Here is a 22839-nt window from a genome sequence, read left to right on the forward strand (position 1 = left end):
GAACCCAACGAGGAGCAGAAGGAAATGACAAGCAGTTTTCAGTAAGGTATTCTCTGCAAGCACTGAAATTATCAGTAACAGATAGTTTTTTGTGATAAGGTAATTTGTAACGGGTAGCAAGTAACGAGTGTAAATAAAGTGCAGCAAGATGGCACAATCCTTTTTGTAGCAAAGGACAAGCCTGGACAATTTCTTATATGAAGGAAAACGCTCCCGAGGACACATGGGAATTATCGTCAAGCTAGTTTTCATCACGTTCATATGATTCGCGTTCGGTACTTTGATAATTTGATATGTGGGTGAACCAGTGCTTGGGTGCTGTCCTTACTTGGACAAGCATCCCACTTATGATTAACTCCTATTGCAAGCATCCGCAACTACAAAAGAAGTATTAAGGTAAACCTAACCATAGCATGAAACATATGGATCCAAATCAGCCCCTTACGAAGCAACGCATAAACTAGGGTTTAAGCTTCTGTCACTCTAGCAACCCATCATCTACTTATTACTTCTCATTGCCTTCGTCTAGGCCCAAACAATGGTGAAGTGTCATGTAGTCTACGTTCACATAACACCACTAGAGGAAAGACAACATACATCTCATCAAAATATCGAACGAATACCAAATTCACATGACTACTAATAGCAAGACTTCTCCCATGTCCTCAGGAACAAACGTAACTACTCACAAAGCATATTCATGTTCATAATCAGAGGGTTATTAATATGCATAATGGATCTGAACATATGATCTTCCACCAAATAAACCAACTAGCATCAACTACAAGGAGTAATCAACACTACTAGCAACCCATAGGTACCAAGCTGAGGCTTTGGGACAAAGATTGGATACAAGAGATGAACTAGGGTTTGAGAGGAGATGGTGCTGGTGAAGATGTTGATGGAGATTGACCCCCTCCCGGTGAGAGGATCGTTGGTGATGACGATGGCGATGATTTCCCCCTCCCGGAGGGAAGTTTCCCTGGCAGAACAGCTCTGCCGGAGCCCTAGATTGGTTCCGCCAAGGTTCTGCCTCGTGGCGGCGGAGTTTCGTCCCGTAAGCTTGCTTATGATTTTTTTCTCGGACAAAAGACTTCATATAGCAGAAGATGGGCACCGGAGGCCTGCCAGGAGGCCCACGAGGCAGGGAGGCGCGCCCAGGGGGGTAGGGCGTGCCCCCACCCTCGTGGCCAGGGTGTGGGCCCCCCTCTGGTATTTTCTTCGCTCAGTATTTTTTATAAATCCCAAAAATGCCTTCTGTGGAGTTTCAGGACTTTTGGAGTTGTGCAGAATGGGTCTCTAATATTTTCTCCTTTTCCAGCCCAGAATTCCAGCTGCCGGCATTCTCCCTCTTCATGTAAACCTTGTAAAATAAGAGAGAATAGGAATAATTATTGTGACATAATGTGTATTAACAGCCCATAATGCAATAAATATCAATATAAAAGCATGATGCAAAATGGACGAATCACTGGCCCATAAAAAATCATCGTGGAGTTTCGTGGCATTTGGACTCCGTTTGATATCGATTTCCTGCGATGTAAAAAACATGGAAAAAACAGCAACTGACACTTGGCACTATGTAAATAGGTTAGTACCAAAAATGATATAAAATGACTATAAAATGAATTATAATACATCCAAGATTGATAATAAAATAGCATGGAACAATCAAAAATTATAGATACGTTGGAGACGTATCAGAGAACCAAGCAAACAACGTAAACACCACCTGCACACAAATAACAACACCTCCCAACCCGACGTGTTAAAGGGGTTGTCAATCCCTTTAGGGTAACGATGCCAGAAATTGGTAATAGATTAAAATAATAGATCGCAAATAAAATAAAGTGCAACAAAGTATTTTTGTATTTTTGGTTTAATAGATCTGAATAAAAATGCAAAGGAAAAGTAGATCGCAAGCAAATATATGAGAAAGAAGACCCGGGGGCCGTAGGTTTCACTAGTGGCTTCTCTCGAGAAAGATAGCAAACAGTGGGTAAACAAATTATTGTTGGGCAATTGATAGAACTTCAAATAATTATGACGATATCCAGGCAATGATCATTACATAGGCATCACGTCCAAGATTAGTAGACCGACTCCTGCCTGCATCTACTACTATTACTCCACATCGACCGCTATCCAGCATGCATCTTGTAACATCCCAAAATTCTAAATTTTGGGATGTTATATTAAATACATAGTTTTGATTGATTGTATGTTTGCTTGTGCGAAATTGAGTGAAATTTGAAATTTTTTGAAAGTTAAATGAGAGGGAATAAAAGGACTTTCCCAAACTTTCATCTTGCTTTTATGATCTCCATGAATTCAAATTCGTTTCATCACAAAACCCTGGAGTGAAGATGATATGACTTCTTCCCTTTAAAATAAATGAAAAGGGTTTTGAAAAGATTTGAATTCCATTTGGAAATAGTTCAAATTCACAAACTTTAAGCAACTCAATTATTTTGATGAGAGAAGATAAAATGACTTCTTCAAAACATATGAAATATGAGTTGGAAGTTTAAAAGAACTAAATTTAAAGTCCCTTTGGAATTATTATTTTTTATTTGGAGTTATTTGGATTTTATTCAAATTATTTTTCTCCAAAAAGAAAACATATGGAAATTAGGGTAAAATGATTCCCTACAGTAGAAAATTGGAGAGAAATAAATTTGAAATCATTTTGGCATTTTTAAAATGATTTTTATTGTGTTTTATTACAACAGTAGCACTGTTTGCTTTATTTAAAATTGTGTGGATTTTATTTGGAGTTAGAAAAATGTTCAAGTTGTAGAAGAACTTTTTCTAAAAATTCTGTTATATTATACGCCTATAGTATATTTTTATTTTATTTTTACTGTCTGTAAAAATTTGTTAAAAAAACTTTCCCCGCCGTACTGGGCCGGACTAGCTCGCCAGCCCAGCCCAGCGCCGCCGTCACCGACCTCGCGCCCGGATTCTCGACGGACGACGACGTCGCCGCCGAGTCCGGCTCAGCCAAGACGCCGCCGCCTCTCCCTCCTCGGCCCTTTATAAGCCGCCCCCCAGGCCCCTCAACCCCACACCGCCACCCCGCGCCACCCCGACCCCGCAATAGCCGCGCCGCCGCACTCCGCCCCGCCGCTCGCAGCGCCGCCCCGCGCCGACGACGCTGCCTCGCCCCGTCCCGTCGTCGCCGGAGTTCATCGCCGCCGCCGCCGGTTTTCTCACCAAAGCCGGCCGGACCGGTAATAAAACCGCCCCGGTCCGGGTTTTTTTAGAGTTTAGGTTTTCTTTGTTTTTTATTAAAAACTTGGTTTACTAGTTATTTAGCAAACGATTCGTTCGTTTAGGTTCTGTAGCGAACAGATTCTTTAGATTAGTTTCGGTAGCGAGCGTTCGCTCGATAGATTTTTCTTTTTATTTACGGCCAGGGACTTAGATGTAATTAGTTTTCTTATAGTTTAGTCCCTGATCTTTAAACTAGCACAACTTTTTGCTCGCTTGTCCAAATCCAACGAAGCCAACGCCCACTTCTTTGTTATGATCCCCTCTATCCAGTAAAACAACTTAAACATATTTTTGAAAGTTTAAAATTTGATTTGAAACAGATTTGAATTCAAACTTCTTTTGTTCATAACTCGAGTTTTATAACTCCGATTTGATTGATTCTTTTTGCAAATCAAAGCTCTTGACCTAAACTTTCTGATAAGACCAAATCCACCTAATTTTGGTACTGTTAATTTTTTTCTGTTGCAAGAGTTAATTTCTTGCTTTTGAAGTTTTCCGAGATCTTTTCTTCGATTCTTTCGCATGATTGCTTATGTGTGGTTACTATTGCTTGCTTACGATAGATTGTCCGGAGTGTGACGAGTAGAACTATCAGGAGTTATGAGTGCGAATCATCTTCATCAACAGTACAAGGCAAGTTCACACTTTGATCATATCCCTTTATTACCCAGTTTTTATGCATTAGTTCAACCCTCAAACATTGCATGAGTAGGATTTGATTAACATGTGGGTATTGGGAAGTAGTTGATGAGGTAGTACCTATTGTCTTATATACCAAACCCTGGGTATTTTACTACATTGTGCTTATACTGCTATGCTATGCTCGTAGACGTGGTTTGGTTTGAGAGAATTCATGAAAGATGTGAGAGTTATTGTTAACTAAGGTGTAACTTAAGGTGGCTACTTTAATACACATCTAGGTGGATTGGTTTGTGGGCACCTGGGGAATCCAGTGTTGTCCAAGTAGATCCCGGGGTATCCATGTGATTTTCCTATGGTTCGCCACCCATGCTCAAAGGGATCATGAGATTATTCATGCTAGAAACTTCCGTGTGCAACCACAAGCCATTATGGGCTCTGGCATAGATGAGTATGTTGTGTGACCTCTTTTAGTGGTAGACTAGCAGATGTAGGGGATGTAGGTGGTACGGTCTACCCGTTGAAAGAGTTAATGATTCTGAAAGACTGTGTCTCGGTCATCCGTTCTCAAACATCATGTAGTGCGAGAAATACAACGGAGGAGATCGAGTCTTGTGGGGAAAAGTGCACAAACCTCTACAGAGTGTACAAACTAATCATGATTAGCCGTGTCCCCGGTTATGGACATCTTGAGTATCTGGTGCTTGAATTATTGATTTGATCTGATCACTTTACTTAATTAATTTGTTGGGTTATTAATTTTTAACTTTGGGATTGAGATGGGGTTACCATTCTCAATTATTTTCGACAAACTTTGTAGTTAAATAAAATTTATTCCTTTGCTGCAGGGAAAAATTAGCTTTATGCAAAATTTAAACTTAGAGCCTCCACCAGCCAAATGTGCATGTAGTGATAGCCATTATTCAGCATTGCTCTATGGTGTGAATTTGCCAGTACATTCAATGTACTGACCTACATGGCTGCAACGTCTCATGTTGCAGGAATCTTACGATGAGTAAGTGATACGTTAGGGTTATGATGTCTACTCAACTTTGTCGTTGGTGTTAATGGGAATCCACAACCTTGTTGTTCCTTCCGCTTTATGGATTGAGGTAATAGTATTTACGTTACTTTATACATGTGATTTACCTCTGTTATAAATCCTCGAGTACTATGTGTGTCAGCATACTGATCCAGGGATGACACTTAAGCACAGAGACTTGACCGTCTGAGGTCGGGTCGCTACACATCTAGTGTATTAAGTTCATGGAAAAACGAAGTAATGCAATAAGAACGATGACATAATGCAGACAAGATCTATCTATGTAGAGATAGACCCCATCGTTTTATCCTTAGTAGCAATGATACATACGTGTCGGTTCCCTTTCTGTCACTTGGATCAAGCACCGTAAGATCGACCCACTACCGGGCACCTCTTCCCATTGCAAGATAAATAGATCAAGTTGGCCAACAAAACCCAAATATCGGAGAAGAAATACGAGGCTATAAGAGATCAAAGAAACTCAAATAACTTTCATGGATATAAAAAGATATAACTGATCATAAACTCGAAGTTCATCAGATCCCAACAAACACACCGCAAAAAGAGTTACATCATATGGATCTCCAAGAGACCTTTGTATTGAGAATTCAGCGAGAGAGAGAAAGCCATCTAGCTACTAACTATGGACCCGAAGGTCTACAAAGAACTACTCACGCATCATCAGAGAGGCACCAATGGAGGTGGTGAACCCCATCCGAGATGGTGTCTAGATTGGATCTGGTGGTTCTGGACTCTGCGGCGGCTCGATGAATATTTCGTCGACTCCTCTAGGGTTTCTGGAATATTGTGGTATTTATAGAGCAAAGAGGCAATCCGGGGGGTACCCGAGGTGGGCACAACCCACTAGGGCGAGCGAGGGCCTCCTGGCGCGCCCTGGTGGGTTATCCCCTCCTTGGAACTCCCCCGAGGTGCAACCAGGGCCCATCTTCTTCCTTTTGGCCCATAAAAAATCATCATGGAGTTTCGTGGCATTTGGACTCCGTTTGGTATTGATTTCCTGCGATGTAAAAAACATGGAAAAACAGCAACTGGCACTTGGCACTATGTCAATAGGTTAGTACCAAAAAATGATATAAAATGGTTATAAAACATCCAAGATTGATAATAAAACAGCATGGAACAATCAAAAATTATAGATACATTGGAGACGTATCAGCATCCCCAAGATTAACTCCTACTCGTCCTCGAGTAGGTAAGTGATAAAAACAGAATTTTTGATGTGGAGTGATGTTCATCAAGTCATATCATATTCTTTTCTTTATAGCATGGACATTTGGACTTTTATGTGATTCAAAGCAATAGTCTAGTTTTGACATAATAATTTAGATACTCAAGCGTATCAACAAGCAACCATGTCTTTCGAAATATCAACGCTAAAATAAGTTATCCCTACCCCATCATGCTCAAACATTGATCCATTCGTGAAACACACTCGAATATTAACTACACCTAATACTTGAGCACGATCATATTGCCTCCTAGTTGGTGCTTTTTATGAGAGAAGATGGAGACTCAAAGTAAAAATTGCATAAAGTAAAAGAAAGGCCCTTCGCAGAGGGAAGTAGGGATTTGTAGAGGTGCCAGAGCTCAAAGTGAAAAATTTGAGATAAAAACATTTTGGGAGGTGTATCCATCCCACCAACGAAAACGACTTAGAGCTACGAATACTTTCCATGCTAGATATGCCATAGGCGGTTCCCAAACAGAAAATAAAGTTTATTCCCTTTTCCACTATTCTTTCACTTTTAATGGCTAGCCGTATCCACGGGTGCCCTCCATACCAACACTTTCCAAGGAATTTATTATTTGACAACATAAAGTAAATATTTTTTTGCATTTCGGGGCTGGGCATCCCTAAGACCTTTGCCTTATTCTCGTGCAATGACAAGTGAATAAACACTCATCTTGAGAATAACACATCTAGCATGGAAAATATTAGCCACCCGTTACCATTCCACGAGCGAAACAAACACACAAAAGAGAAGTTTATCTTGAAAATTAGAGATGGCACATGCAAATTTGCTTAGAACGGCAAAAGAATACCGCATATAGGTAGATATAGTGGACTCATGCGGCAAAACTGGTTTAAAGGATTTTGGATGCACAAGTAGAGGTCATACTTAGTGCAAAATGAAGGCTAGCAAAAAGGTTGAGAAGCGACCAACCAAGAAACGAATAATCTCATAAGCAAGCATTAAGCAAAATTAACACCAAATAATGCACCACAAGTAGGATATAATTTTCATTGCATGATTATTGACTTTCATGAATGCATAGGGAATCACAAACCTTAACACCAATATTCTTACTAGAGCACAATTACTCATCAACATATATAACTCACATATCACATCACCATATCTCAAAACTATTACTAAGAATTGATGATGTTTGTTAAGACTACGTCGGTGTTTCCCCCAAGAGGAGAGGATGATGTAGCACAACAACGGTAGGTATTTCCCTCAGTAATGAAACCAAGGTATCGAACCAGTAGGAGAACCAAGCAACACAACGTAAACAACCCCTGCACACAAATAACAGCCACTTGCAACCCGGCGTGTTAAAGGGGTTGTCAATCCCTTTCGGGTAACGGCGCCAAAAGGCACGAAGACGGGAAAAATATAATAGATTGAAATAATAGATCGCAAATAAAATAAAGTGCAACAAGATATTTTGTATTTTTAGTTTAATAGATCTGAATAAAAACGTAAAGGAAAAATAGATCGCAAGGCAAATATATGAGAGAGAAGACCCGGGGCCGTAGGTTTCACTAGTGGCTTCTCTCGAGAAAAATAGCAAACGGTGGGTAAACAAATTACTGTTGGGCAATTGATAGAACTTCAAATAATCATGACGATATCCAGGCAATGATCATTACATAGGCATCACGTCCAACTTTAGTAGATCGACTCCTGCCTGCATCTACTACTATTACTCCACACATCGACCGCTATCCAGCATGCATCTAGTGTATTAAGTTCATGGAAAAACTGAGTAATGCAATAAGAACGATGACATGATGTAGACAAGATCCGTTTATCTATATGGCAGTAGATATAGATCTCATCTTTTTATCCTTAGTAGCAATGATACATATGTGTCGGTTCCCTTTCTGTCACTGGGATCAAGCACCGTAAGATCGAACCCACTACCGGGCACCTCTTCCCATTGCAAGATAAATAGATCAAGTTGGCCAAACAAAACCCAAATATCAGAGAAGAAATACGAGGCTATAAGAGATCATGCATATAAGAGATCAAAGAAACTCAAATAACTTTCATGGATATAAAAAGATATAACTGATCATAAACTCGAAGTTCATCAGATCCCAACAAACACACCGCAAAAAGAGTTACATCATATGGATCTCCAAGAGACCATTTTATTGAGAATTCAGCGAGAGAGAGAGAAAGCCATCTAGCTACTAACTATGGCCCTGATGGTCTACAAAGAACTACTCACGCATCATCGGAGAGGCACCAATGGAAGTGGTGAACCCCTCCGTGATGGTGTCTAGATTGGATCTGGTGGTTCTGGACTCTGCGGCAGCTGGATGAATATTTCGTCGACTCCCCTAGGGTTTGTGGATTTTTGGGGTATTTATAGAACAAAGAGGCGGTCCGGGGGGCACCCGAGGTGGGCACAACCCACCAGGGCGCGCCTGGGCCTCCTAAGGAAAGGTCTACCAAGAATAATAGGACATGTAGGATTGCAATCTATATCAAGAACAATGAAATCTACGGGCATATAATTCCTATTTGCAACAATAAGAACATCATTAATCCTTCCCATAGGTTTCTTAATGGTGGAATCCGCAAGGTGCAAATTTAAAGAACAATCATCAAATTCACGGAAACCTAACACATCACACAAAGTTTTTGGAATCGTGGAAACAGTAGCACCCAAATCACATAAAGCATAGCATTCATGATCTTTAATCTTAATTTTAATAGTAGGTTCCCACTAATCATAAATTTTTCTAGTAATAGAAACATCTAATTCAAGTTTTCTTCATAAGATTGCATTAAAGCATCAACGATATGTTTAGTAAAATCTTTGTTTTGATCATAAGCATGAGGAGAATTTAACACAGATTGCAACAAGGAAATACAATCTATCAAAGAGCAATTATCATAACTAAATTCCTTGAAATCCAAAATAGTGGGTTCATTGCTATGTAAAGTTTTGACCTCTTCAATCCCACTTTTATTAATTTTTGCATCAAGATCTAAAAACTCCAAATCATTGGGACGCCTTTTAACTAAAGTTGACTCATCTCCAGTTCCATCTTTATCAAGATTCATATTGGAAAACAAAGATTTAATAGGAGACACATCAATAATTTTTAGATCTTCATCATTATTATCATGAAAACTAGAAAAACACGCTTTCATAAAGCAATCTTTTTTTGCACGCATCCTAGCGGTTCTTTCTTTGCACTCATCAATGGAAATTCTCATGGCTTTGAGAGACTCATTGATATCATGCTTAGGTGGAATAGATCTAAGTTTCAAAGAATAGACATCAAGAGAAATTCTATCCACGTTCCTAGCCAACTCATCAATCTTAGGCAATTTTTCTTCAAGCAAAGCATTGAAATTCTTTTGCGAATTCATAAATTCTTTAACACTAGTCTCAAAATCAGAGGGCATCTTATTAAAATTTCCATAAGAGTGGTTGTAGGAATTACCATAATTATTAGAGGAATTACTAGGGAACGACCTAGAATTAAAGTTTCCTCTATACGCGTTATTACCAAAGTTGTTCCTACCAAAAAATTCACATCCAAAGATTCATTATTATTCTCAATCAAAGTGGACAAAGGAATATCATTAGGATCAGAAGAAACACTCTTATTAGCAAATAAATTCATAAGTTCATCTATTTTTCCACTCAAAACATTAATCTAATCTATCGCATGAACCTTTTTACTAGTGGATCTTTCGGTATGCCATTGAGAATAATTAACCATAATATTATCTAGGAGCTTAGTAGCTTCTCCTAAAGTGATTTCCATAAAAGTACCTCCCGCGGCCGAATCTAAAAGATTTCTAGAAGCAAAATTCAATCCGGCATAATTTTTTTATATAATCATCCATAGATTCAAACCATGTGTAAGCAATTACGTATCATTAATTTCATCCTCTCCCAAGCTTGTGCAACATGCTCATGATCAAGTTGCTTAAAATTCATAATATCGTTTCTATGAGAGATGATCTTAGCGGGAGGAAAATACTTAGAGATAAAAGCATCTTTGCACTTATTCCATGAATCAATACTATTTTTAGGCAAAGAGGAGAACCAAGTTTTAGCACGATCTCTAAGCGAAAACAGAAATAGTTTGAATTTAACAATATCGTTATCCACATCTTTCTTCTTTTGCATATCACACAAATCAATGAAGTTGTTTAGATGGGTAGCGGCATCTTCACTACGAAGGCCAGAAAATTGATCTTTCATGACAAGATTCAACAAAGCAGCATTAATTTCACAAGATTCAGCATCGGTAATAGGAACAATCGGAGTGCTAATAAAATCATTGTTGTTGGTATTGGAAAAATCACATAATTTAGTATTATCTTGAGCCATCTTGACAAACAATTAATCCAACACACAAGCACAAAAGAAGCAAGCAAAAAGAGACAAACGAAAAAGGGCAAATAAAACGGCAAGGGTGAAGTGGGGGAGAGGAAAACGAGAGGCAAATGGCAAATAATGTAATGTGAGGGAGAAGAGTTTGTGATGGGTACTTGGTATGTCTTGACTTGAGCGTAGATCTCCCCGGCAACGGCGCCAGAAATGGCTAGTTGACGGGAGATCAAATATTGACTTGACTTGGCGCAAATATCCCCGGCAACGGCGCCAGAAATCCTTCTTGCTACCTCTTGAGCATGCGTTGGTTTTCCCTTGAAGAGGAAAGGGTGATGCAGCAAAGTAGCGTAAGTATTTCCCTCAGTTTTTGAGAACCAAGGTATCAATCCAGTAGGAGACCACACGCAAATCGCCTAGTACCTGCACAAACAATCAAGAACCTTGCAACCAACGCGATAAAGGGGTTGTCAATCCCTTCACGGCCACTTGCAAAAGAGAGATCTAATAAAGATAATAAGATAAATATTTTTGGTATTTTTGTTGTATAGATTGGAAAATAAAGATTGCAAAATAAATAGTAAACTAGAATTATAGATCGGAAACTTATATGATGTAAAGTAGACCCGGGGGCCATAGGTTTCACTAGTGGCTTCTCTCATGATATCATATATTACGGTGGGTGAACAAATTACTGCCAAGCAATTGATAGAAAAGCGCATAGTTATGAGAATATCTAGGCATGATCATGAACATAGAAATCACGTCCGTGTCAAGTAGACCGAAACAATTCTGCATCTACTACTATTACTCCACACATCGACCGCTATCCAGCATGCATCTAGAGTATTAAGTTCATAAGAACGGAGTAACGCATTAGGCAAGATGACATGATGTAGAGGGATAAACTCAAGCAATATGATATAAACCCCATATTTTTATCCTCGATGGAAACAATACAATACGTGTCGGTTCCCTTCCTGTCACTGGGATCGAGCACCGCAAGATTGAACCCAAAGCTAAGCACTTCTCCCATTGCAAGAAATATCAATCTAGTAGGCCAAACTAAACCGATAATTCAAAGAGACTTGCAAAGATATCAAATCATGCATATAAGAATTCAGAGAAGAATCAAATATTGTTCATAGATAATCTTGATCATAAACCCACAATTCATCGGATCTTGACAAACACACCGCAAAAAGTATTACATCGAATAGATCTCCAAGAACATCGAGGAGAGCTTTGTATTGAGAACAAAAGAGAGAGAAGAAGCCATCTAGCTAGTAACTATGGACCCGAAGGTCTGTGGTAAACTACTCACACATCATCAGAGAGGCTATGGTGTTGATGTAGAAGCCCTCCATGATCGAATCCCCCTCCGGCAGATCGCCGGAAAAGGCCCCAAGATGGGATCTCACGGGTACAGAAGGTTGCGGCGGTGGAAAAGTGGTTTGATGGCTCCCCTAGATGTTTTCAGGGTATAAGAGTATATATAGGCAAAAGAAGTAGGTCGGTGGAGCTACGAGGGGCCCACGAGGGTGGGGGCGCGCCTACCCCCCTGGGCACGCTCTCCTGCCTCGTGGCTGCCCCGTTGCGTCTCTGACTTCCACTCCAAGTCTCCTCGATTGTGTTTGTTCCAAGAAAGATCCTCGCGAAGGTTTTGTTCCGTTTGGATTCCGTTTGATATTCCTTTTCTGCGAAACACTGAAATAGGCAAAAAGCAGCAACTGGCACTGGGCCTCCGGTTAATAGGTTAGTCCCAAAAATAATATAAAAGAGCATATTAAAGCCCATTAAACATCCAAAACAGATAATATAATAGCATGGAACAATCGAAAATTATAGATACGTTGGAGACGTATCAGGCAACTCTTCCCATTGCAAGATAAATAGATCAAGTTGCCCAAACAAAACCCAAATATTGGAGAAGAAATACGAGGCTATAAGAGATCAAAGAAACTCAAATAACTTTCATGGTTATAAAAATATATAACTGATCATAAACTCGAAGTTCATCAGATCCCGACAAACACACCGCAAAAAGAGTTACATCATATGGATCTCCAAGAGACCTTTGTATTGAGAGAGAGAGAGAAAGCCATCTAGCTACTAACTACGAACCCGAAGGTCTACAAAGAACTACTCACGCATCATCGCAGAGGCACCAATGGAGGTGGTGAACCCCATCCGAGATGGTTTCTAGATTGGATCTGGTGGTTCTGGACTCTGCGGCGGCTGGATGAATATTTCGTCGACTCCTCTAGGGTTTCTGGAATATTGTGGTATTTATAGAGCAAAGAGGCGGTCCGGGGGGTACCCGAGGTGGGTTGTCCCCTCCTCGGGACTCCCCCCAGGTGCAACCAGGGCCCATCTACTTCCTTTTGGCCCATAAAAAATCATCGTGGAGTTTCGTGGCATTTGGACTCCGTTTGGTATTGATTTCCTGTGATGTCAAAAACATGGAAAAAACAGCAACTAGCACTTGGCACTATGTCAATAGGTTAGTACCAAAAAATGATATAAAATGACTATAAATTGATTATAAAACATCCAAGATTGATAATAAAACAGCATGGAACAATAAAAAATTATAGATACGTTGGAGACGTATCAATGGCAACAATACAATACGTGCCTTGCTGCCCCTACTGTCACTGGGAAAGGACACCGCAAGATTGAACCCAAAGCTAAGCACTTCTCCCATTGCAAGAAAAACCAATCTAGTTGGCCAAACCAAACCAATAGTTCAAAGAGAATTACAAAGATATGAAATCATGCATAAAAGAATTCGGAGAAGATTCAAATAATATTCATAGATAAGCTGATCATAAATCCACAATTCATCGGATCTCGGCAAAGACACCGCAAAAAAAGTATTACATCGAATAGATCTCCAAGAACATCGAGGAGAACATGGTATTGAGAATCAAAGAGAGAGAAGAAGCCATCTAGATACTAGCTATAGACCCGTAGGTCTATGGTAAACTACTCACGCTTCATCGGAAGGGCAATAGGGTTGATGTAGAAGCCCTCCGTGATCGAATCCCCCTCCGATAGGGTGCCGGAAAAGGTCCCTAGATGGGATCTCACGGGTACAGAAGGTTGCGGCGGTGGAACAGTGTTTTCGTGGATGCCTCTGGTGGTTTGGGGATATTTGAACCTATATAGGCGCAAGAATTAGGTCAGGAGGTGCATGAGGGGCCCACAAGGAGGGGGCGCACCCTCCGTCCTTGTGACCGCCTCGTGGCTCCTCCAACTTCATCTCCAAGTCCCCTGGTTGTCTTCTGGTCCAAGAAAAATCATTGTGAAGGTTTTATTCCATTTGGACTCCGTTTGGTATTCCTTTTTTGCGAAACTCAAAAACAGGGAAAAACAAGAACTGGCACTGGGCTCTAGGTTAATAGGTTAGTCCCAAAAATAATATAAAATAGCATACTAATGCATATACAACATCCAAAACAGATAATATAATAGCATGGAACAATAAAAAATTATAGATACATTGGAGACGTATCAAGGGCCCACCTGCACCACCTTTCGTCCATTCCACCGCTGTAAATTTCTAAAATACTGAAACCCTCTGCCATATTTTGCGAAGAATTTTTCAGCTACCGCAAGTTCCTAATTTGCGAAGATCCAATATGGAGGCCTGTTGTGGAGTTTTGCCAGAGGGGGAATCCATTGCGGGATGCTTCTTCATCAACCTTGCCACCTCCATGACGGTGTGACTACTTCATTAGGACCTTAGGGTCCATAGTAGTAGCTAGGTGACTCTCTCTCTCTCTCTATTCGGATCTTCAATACCATGTTCCTGTAAGCTGCCTCACATGATCAGGATCAATTCGATGTAATTTTGTGGTGACTTTGTTGGGACATGATGGATTATCACTTTGTGAATCAGATTATTCATTGAATTTTTAAGGTTTTCTTGTTGTATAATTAAGTAGCTTTGCATGCTCTCCGATCTATCTATCTTCTTTGGCCAAGTTTGATGGGTTTTTCTTCAGAGGGAGTGGTGCTTTGTAGTGGGTTCAATCTTGCGGTGCTATATATCCCAGTCACATAAAGGACAAGACATTTCTTTTTATTGTTGCCACTAAGGATGAAACAACGGTGTTTCTCATATTAACTGATGTCTTGATGTCTATGTTATGTCAGCATGCTTATTACAATGCTCTGTTTCTTATAAACTTAATATCTCAAGATGCATGCTGGATAGAGGTTTCGGGGTGGAGTATTAGCAGTAGATGCAGCTGGTTAATGGTCTACTTATCATAGACGTAATACCTATATGAGATTGTACCATGAATGACCGTAGTCATAAGTATTGCAATATTAATCGGTGCCCAATTGTAATTTGTTCACCATGCCACCTGATTGTATGAGAGAGGGAGAGAGAGAGAGAGAGAGATGTCACTAGTGAACCTATGACCCATTGGGTCTATTCCCCATTACTGAATTCTTACACAATTGCTACTGTTATCATTTTGTTTTACTACCAATTATCTCTATCATTTATCGCGTTTAATCTTGTGACTAGCAACACAAGGGGCTTGACAACCCTCTTGCCGTGTTGGGAACAAGTTATTTTGTGTTTTGTGTGCAGGTGATGTTTAATTTATTCGTCGGGAGAAGCTCTTATTGGATTGATAACCTTGGTTCTCTAACTGAGGAAAATACTTGATGCTGCCACCCTTACACTTGGGGGAATCCCAACAACTCCTGCGGGAGCAAGCAGAGTGGTGAGATTACCAGTGCATAGACACACACAACAACATAAATAGAATACATCATAACCATAACCATCATAGCAGTACAAATAGTAGCACATAGTCTTCAAACTAGATTAGCATAGTCTTCAGACTAGATTAACATCGTAACATAACACACTAAGCACCCATAGCAGCATCCTAAGCACAACACCCTCAACACCACCTTCAACATCCATGTCAAATGCTTTGTGGTGCGGCCCGCACTTTGCCACCACCTCAACGCCCTCGTTGTTGAAGATGATGACCTTCAAGTTCATGTGACTCACCAGCTTGAAGGTGAGAAGGCACCCTATCATGACCTCATGAGCTACACAAAACGTAGGTCCCTTATCAAGGCTAAGCCTGCCACCGATCATCCTGGTGGTGACCTTCCAGGTCCAGTCATTGTTCATTGCCAACCTGAACAACTCTGGGACGAGGTACTTGCTGAAGGTACGGGGCATCTTCTGAACCTCCAATTTAGGTCCGAAGACAGTCTTGCTGAAGTGTGTTGGGCTGACGTTCTCCTCGTAATGGTTGTATTTCTTAACCCTCTTCGGGCAACCTCGGTAGTTTTGCCCTTCTTGCCCGAGGCAATATCTTTGCCCATCTCGTTATCCCTTGCCGTCAGCGGAAGCCTCCTTGCCAGCCTTGTCGTTGCATCCCATGACGAGCTTGTCAATTTGCATTGAACATAAACATATGAACTAGGGCTCCAATCAAGAACGTACTACGTGTATGATCAAGTTCGCTCTAGACGACTTTGATGAGGAGGCTGAGTAACATGTATAGAGCCTGGATGCTCTACAATGCCCCTCGTGGTGGACAACTACAAGCTTGAACCTAGGCTAAATCCCCGATGCGGCGCGCCTCCAGGCCATGCGCCTTGAACCCCATCACAGTTAGGCTATATCTGAAATGTCAATGGATTGATTAGAGGGTTTGTTTAAACCCTCGAATCCGACCTCATGTGTGTGTGAAACCCTCGAATCCCTAATTAGAATTGATTCAATCGGTCCCAACTGAAAGCCTAACTTGAATCGAATACGTGCAGTCTATAATCCACGGTAAATCGAATGCGCTCGCATGAAAATTGATGCAACAAGGGGGACAGGGGGCATACCGCCATTGACGCGGAGGGGGGTGCTCGCCGTCTAGATCTTGTGGTCACCACTTGTGAGAGACAGAAGGGAGAGTGAGCAGTGGGAGGAGGGGAGAGTGAAGCGGTGGGTGAATGGAGGAGTGAGCAACATGAGGAGGGTGGGGGAGTTACGGCGCCACTTTGGGAACCAACGCGACTTCTACCGCGTGTCCCCGCGCATGTAGCCTTCGTAACCCGTGCGTGATCCCTCGCATCCCTCGGGTCTAACTCACTGGAAACGGTCGATTCGGCCGCTCCTCCCGAGTCAGGCCCAGTGGTGCTTTAATCACCGTGCCATGCAAACCCAATAGTGTTTGTAGACATCCAAACAGCCCGAAAAAAACTGCATCATGCGGGCCTGGTTGTGCAGGTAGCCAAACGCATCCCAACTGAATACTTCCCTAGGCTAGGGTGAGTGGAGACCATCTGAGATTGAGGTTAGTAATTCCTCCGGTTGGGTTTATAAGTCGGATATGAGTTTTTAGATTCTTTTGACAAATAAAGTGCTTATAATATGCTATAAAAGTTATATAGTTAGAAAATTATTTTTTAAGACAGTACAGACGCATACCCTCATACATACACACATACACTCAACCCTATGAACGCATGCACGCGCACCCTACCCCTATGGGCACCTAAGAGAGACTAAGCCGACACATCATCTTAAGAGTGACTAAGTCGCTACAAACGCCTTCATAGTTGACGAGAACGTCTCCTCCCACTAAACGCACATCATCAGAAGGTCTAGAATAAATCCAGGAAAATGCGAGCACGAGCGTCAAGTCTAGAACTTGAACCCTGGTGGGATGAGGATACCACTGTCCTCCTAACGATCCAACCAAAGGTTGATTCCGAGTTAGAAAGTTCATTTGACCACAAATCTATCAATCTTTTTTGTAAAATATAACATATGTTTACCTATTCAAAGTAGATCTAAAAACCCATGTTCGACTTATAAACCCAGAATCACTTTGTTTTAGTTGGGAACGGTCATCATTAATCATGTTTACCTTAATCGTTCTCTCGTTTTCCTCCACCAACCCTAGACGGCTGGGGTAAACTCCCCCCTACAGACTTCACCGACGAGCCCGTGGATTCGACTACCCTCTACGTGCCATTCCAGCGGCCGATGGCAGGCAGGGGAATCCCAATGCCTCTGCTTCGGTTACTAGTTTAGATTAAGGTTTCTTAGTCCTCGCAGGCACGTCGCTCGAGCAGATGACCGCACTTCTTCTTCGAGTTTGTCTTCCATGCTCCAATCCTCCTCGTGCTTGTTTGTCTAAACGTAGTCGTTGATAGAGTTCCGATGTAGGATTTTTCCATCTCCTTGGGGCGCTGTGGTTAGGGGTTCTCGTCATGTGGTGATATTTGGTGTCAGATGCTTTAGATCTGTGCAAGGTTTCAATGGCAACGACTGTGGCTCCAGGGCGGTGGTCCTTAGGGACACGTGCATGAAGACTATGAAATAGGCTTTCGCCCCGCTATATAGATATAGCAACCACCCGATACAACAAAGAGTCCAATGCTGGGGCAAACATCACAAGCACGCCCAAAAGAAACAAAAGGGAAAGAAGAGAGAAAAACATATTGACAGCGTCGGATCGACGAAAACGATGATGACCCGCAATCGCTGCGCCCACCGGAGATTTACCACCTCGCACCTAGCATCTCAAACCTCCGCATACCAAGCAACACCTTCAGGAAGGAACACGACGACAACGACGCTGCTGCCCGGACAAGTCCTAGGGTTTCCCCCGGTACACGGAGGGGCGTGGGGAAGGGGAATACCCGACGCCCTTCAGGAAGGATCGGTGGCGCCTACAGGCGTCATCGAGTCGGTGCCGACAGGGATTTCTCCCCTCCACCAATCACCCACATCCCCGAATGGTCCAATGCGCTCCACCACTCATGCCGCCCACCAACATGCGCCACCATGGTCTTGCCATCATCACCGCCGCCTCACCATGGTCAACGAAGCGAGACCGACGAGGTCGAAAGGGAGCAGCCGGGAACGAGGAGCGGCAGCGACAGCAACCACGCGGGAGGAGACAACCTCCACCGCCATCGGCGGTCACCGACCGGACGCGACAAGAGGAGCATCCGGACCCTCGAGGCCCGGCCGAGCCCAAAAGGGGCCCGTGAAGCGCTCGTTGCCGCGCTGCAGTAGGCGCACCGCCGTCTCCACAACCCCCTGCATAAGCCGCACCTCCTCTGCCCCCGCCGGAGCCGCCGCACACGAGATCGAGCCAGGCCCCCCCAGACCTAGATGGAGCCCAAAAAGGGGGCCAGATCTGGGCCGGGAGGGCGTCGCCACCATCCACCGGGCTAGCCCGCCACCAAGAGGCCGCGTCGCCGCCCCCTGGTCACCCGGAGCCATGCCGCCAGAGCAGCCGCCGCCGGAACCTCTGGAGACCGAGGAGCACCGCCGCGGGTCACCCTCACCCGAGCGAGGGCACCGCGCACGGGGAAGGACGAGGTCGCCGCCGCCGCCGGCACCACGCAGGCAGGGCCCGGTGGCGCAGGCCGGCGGCGGCGGGAGGAGCGCTAGGGGAGGGGGGAAGCTGGGGGCGGCGAGAGGAGCCCCCCGGTCGCCTCGCTTGGGGAGGCGACACGGGGGGAATGAGAGGGAGGGAACGGAGGAGCGGAGGGAGGAGAACTCGGATCTGGCCTGCGCGCTAGTGAGGCCCGCCGGAACCGGCCGGGATCGGGCGGGGGAGGTGGCGGTGGCAGCGGCGAGGGTTACGGGGTCGAGTGGGAGCGGGGGGGGGGTCTTTTTGTCTTGCTGAGGTCCGTGCACGAAGACTTCTCTACTGTCATCGACAAGGTCAAGCCGGCTCCGACAGGGGAGTGGTGGCAACGGTGCGTCGGTGGCTCGTTCTGGCGGCAATCTAGTGGTTGCTTGGTGGTCTCGGAATCTCGATATAATTTTTATTATGTTTGAGATGCTTTGTACTTCCGGTGAACTTTATAATAGATCTGACGCTTTTTGCAAAAAAAAATTGCCTTTTGGCATGTATTATTGCCTTATATATAGAAACAAAAGATAAAAACTAGAGAAAAATAAAATTACATCGAAACTTCTTCCTCCAATTGTGCGGCGTCCATCGAAAATCGAAAATTGCAATGAACCAAGACTTTTAAGACTGCAATAGCAATCTTGGACCTTGAAACACACATGCTAAAAAAGCATCAATTGGAGAATCGCCCCACGCAATACAGACTTGTAATCCATCGCCAGTTCGCCACCACTTCAGATAGTTTTTTCTCGAAATGGCATGACTCCTACATTTAGTAAGAAGAAAAGAGTTGCTAGGTTAATTAAGGAAAACCAGATTGCCCAATTAATAATGGAAAACCGGGCGAAAAACCGTCACAACCGCTGAGCGGCACACATAAGATACCCTCTCATACCACTTCAAAGAGGGTCTCGCCGAGACAACACACATGTATCATTGTCATCACTCCTCCCCTAGAGGCGTCATCGCCATCCCTAAACACCAAACAAACGACTCCGACTTCGCCGTAGGTCATCATCGACTTAACCCACACTATTGAATTGAGAAGCTGGAACATGCCACAGAACGACACAAAAAGATGTCAAAGCCACCGCACTAATAGCCAGCCAATTGCTCTCATTTATAGACGAACAAACTACCAAGATCTTGATCTGAAAAGAGCCAACAAATTTGGGGATACAAACTCTCATAGGCCGTTTATCAGCGTCAAATCAGACGCTGTTGAGGTAGGGAGAGACCGAAGAAACCTTATTCCAACACGCCATTGCCGCCACCACCAAGGTTGTCAGAATCGTGATTCTGAATCGGATCGGAGCTCCGATGGAAGGATCGCAAATCGTAGAATCTTCACTACCAGGATCGTAGAAACGTAGATTCTAGAGATCAAAATCGTAGAATCAGAGGGGTTAGTTTGGATCGTAAAGTCGTAGAATCCTACAATGGAATCGTGATTCTGACAACCTTGGCCACCACCTCCGTCCTGAAGGAAATATGCCCTAGAGGCAATAATAAAGTATTATATATTTCCTTATATCATGATAAATGTTTATTATTCATGCTAGAATTGTATTAACCGGAAACATAATACATGTGTGAATACATAGACAAACAGTGTCACTAGTATGCCTCTACTTGACTAGCTCGTTAATCAAAGATGGTTATGTTTCCTAGCCATAGACATAAGTTGTCATTTGATTAACGAGATCACCTCATTAGGAGAATGACGTGATTGACTTGACCCATTCCGTTAGCTTAGCACTCGATCGTTTAGTATGTTGCTATTGCTTTCTTCATGACTTATACATGTTCCTATGACTATGAGATTATGCAACTCCCGTTTACCGGAGGAACACTTTGTGTGCTACCAAATGTCACAACGTAAATGGGTGATTATAAAGGTGCTCTACAGGTGTCTCCAAAGGTACTTGTTGGGTTGGCGTATTTCGAGATTAGGATTTGTCACTCCAATTGTCGGAGAGGTATCTCTGGGCCCACTCGGTAATGCACATCACTATAAGCCTTGCAAGCATTGTGACTAATAAGTTAGTTGCGGGATGATGTGTTACGGAACGAGTAAAGAGACTTGCCGGTAACGAGATTGAACTAGGTATCGAGATACCGACGATCGAATCTCGGGCAAGTAACATACCGATGACAAAGGGAACAACGTATGTTGTTATGCGGTCTGACCGATAAAGATCTTCGTAGAATATGTGGGAGCCAATATGGGCATCCAGGTCCCGCTATTGGTTATTGACCGGAGACGTGCCTCGGTCATGTCTATGTAGTTCTCGAACCCGTAGGGTCCGCACGCTTAACGTTACGATGACAGTTTTATTATGAGTTTATGTATGTTGATGTACCAAAGGAGTTCGGAGTCCCGGATGAGATCGGGGACATGACGAGGAGTCTCGAAATGGTCGAGACGTAAAGATCGATATATTGGACGACTATATTCGGACTTCGGAAAGGTTCCGAGCGATTCGGGTATTTTTTGGAGTACCGGAGAGTTACGGGAATACGTATCGGGCCTTATTGGGCCATACGGGAAAGAAGGAAAAGGGCCTCAAGGGTGGCCGCACCCCTCCCCTTGGTCTGGTCCGAATTGGACTAGGGAAGGGGGGCGCCCCCTTCCTTCCTTCTCTTTTTCCCTTCCTCTTTTCCTATTCCATATGGGAGGTGGAATCCTACTAGGACTAGGGAGTCCTAGTAGGACTCCACACTTGGTGCGCCCCCTCCTAGGGCCGGCCTCCTCCTCCCTTGCTCTTTTATATACGGGGGCAGGGGGGCACCCCAGAGACACAACAATTGATCCTTGAGATCTCTTAGCCGTGTGCGGTGCCCCCTCCACCATATTACACCTCGATAATACCGTTGCGGAGCTTAGGCGAAGCCCTGTGTCGGTGGTACATCATCATCGTCACCACGCCGTCGTGCTGACGAAACTCTCCCTCAACACTCGGCTGGATCGGAGTTCGAGGGACGTCATCGAGCTGAACGTGTGTAGAACTCGGAGGTGCCGTGCGTTCGGTACTTGATCGGTCGGATCGTGAAGACGTATGACTACATCAACCGCGTTGTGATAACGCTTCCGCTGTCGGTCTACGAGGGTACGTGGACAACACTCTCCCCTCTCGTTGCTATGCATCACCATGATCTTGCGTGTGCGTAGGAAATTTTTTAAAATTACTACGTTCCCCAACACGTCCGTCGTTAGGGAAACAATACCAAAGAAAAAAAGAAAATGGGTGGACCCCACTTCTTTTGCTGTCGACGAGGCCGCAAGGCGGAGGAGATGAGGGGACCGAGACGACATCATGGAGGAGACCGTTGGTGTCAGCTAAGGTTGGGAACATGAGTGGGGCCACCCGCTGGTTAGTTGCTCCCAAATCACTCCAACTATTTTCAGAGCATGCTTAATAGAAGAGCCCGTTGCCGGCTCTATGCTAGTGCCACATTTGTTGTAGCCTTCCTACAAAAGTACTCATATAATAAGCTCGCTACAGATAAGCTATAATATTCAATGCATGCATGCCAAGATGGGCAAAGGAAACGTATATTGATTGGCTTGTAGAAATAAGCGTCTGTCTTTAGTCTTGCCACCGGCTGCATGCTGGCTCGATGTCATCGTAGCTTGTGTTGTAGCCCAAGGATACATGGAGAGCCCGCTCCCTTCTCTCTCTTGCCTTCTCTTTCCTCCAATTAGGATTTTGCTGATGTGGAACATCTTATAGCCTCCTGAGTAGGATCTACTCCCTCCGTCCCATAATATAAGAACGTTTTTGACTCTCTTTTTTGCGAGAAAGAATGTTTTTGACATTAATGTAGTATTAAAAACGTTTTTATATTTTAGGACAA

This window comes from Aegilops tauschii, chromosome 1 (genome assembly GCF_002575655.3).
Source record: "Aegilops tauschii subsp. strangulata cultivar AL8/78 chromosome 1, Aet v6.0, whole genome shotgun sequence".
Taxonomy (NCBI): domain Eukaryota; kingdom Viridiplantae; phylum Streptophyta; class Magnoliopsida; order Poales; family Poaceae; genus Aegilops; species Aegilops tauschii.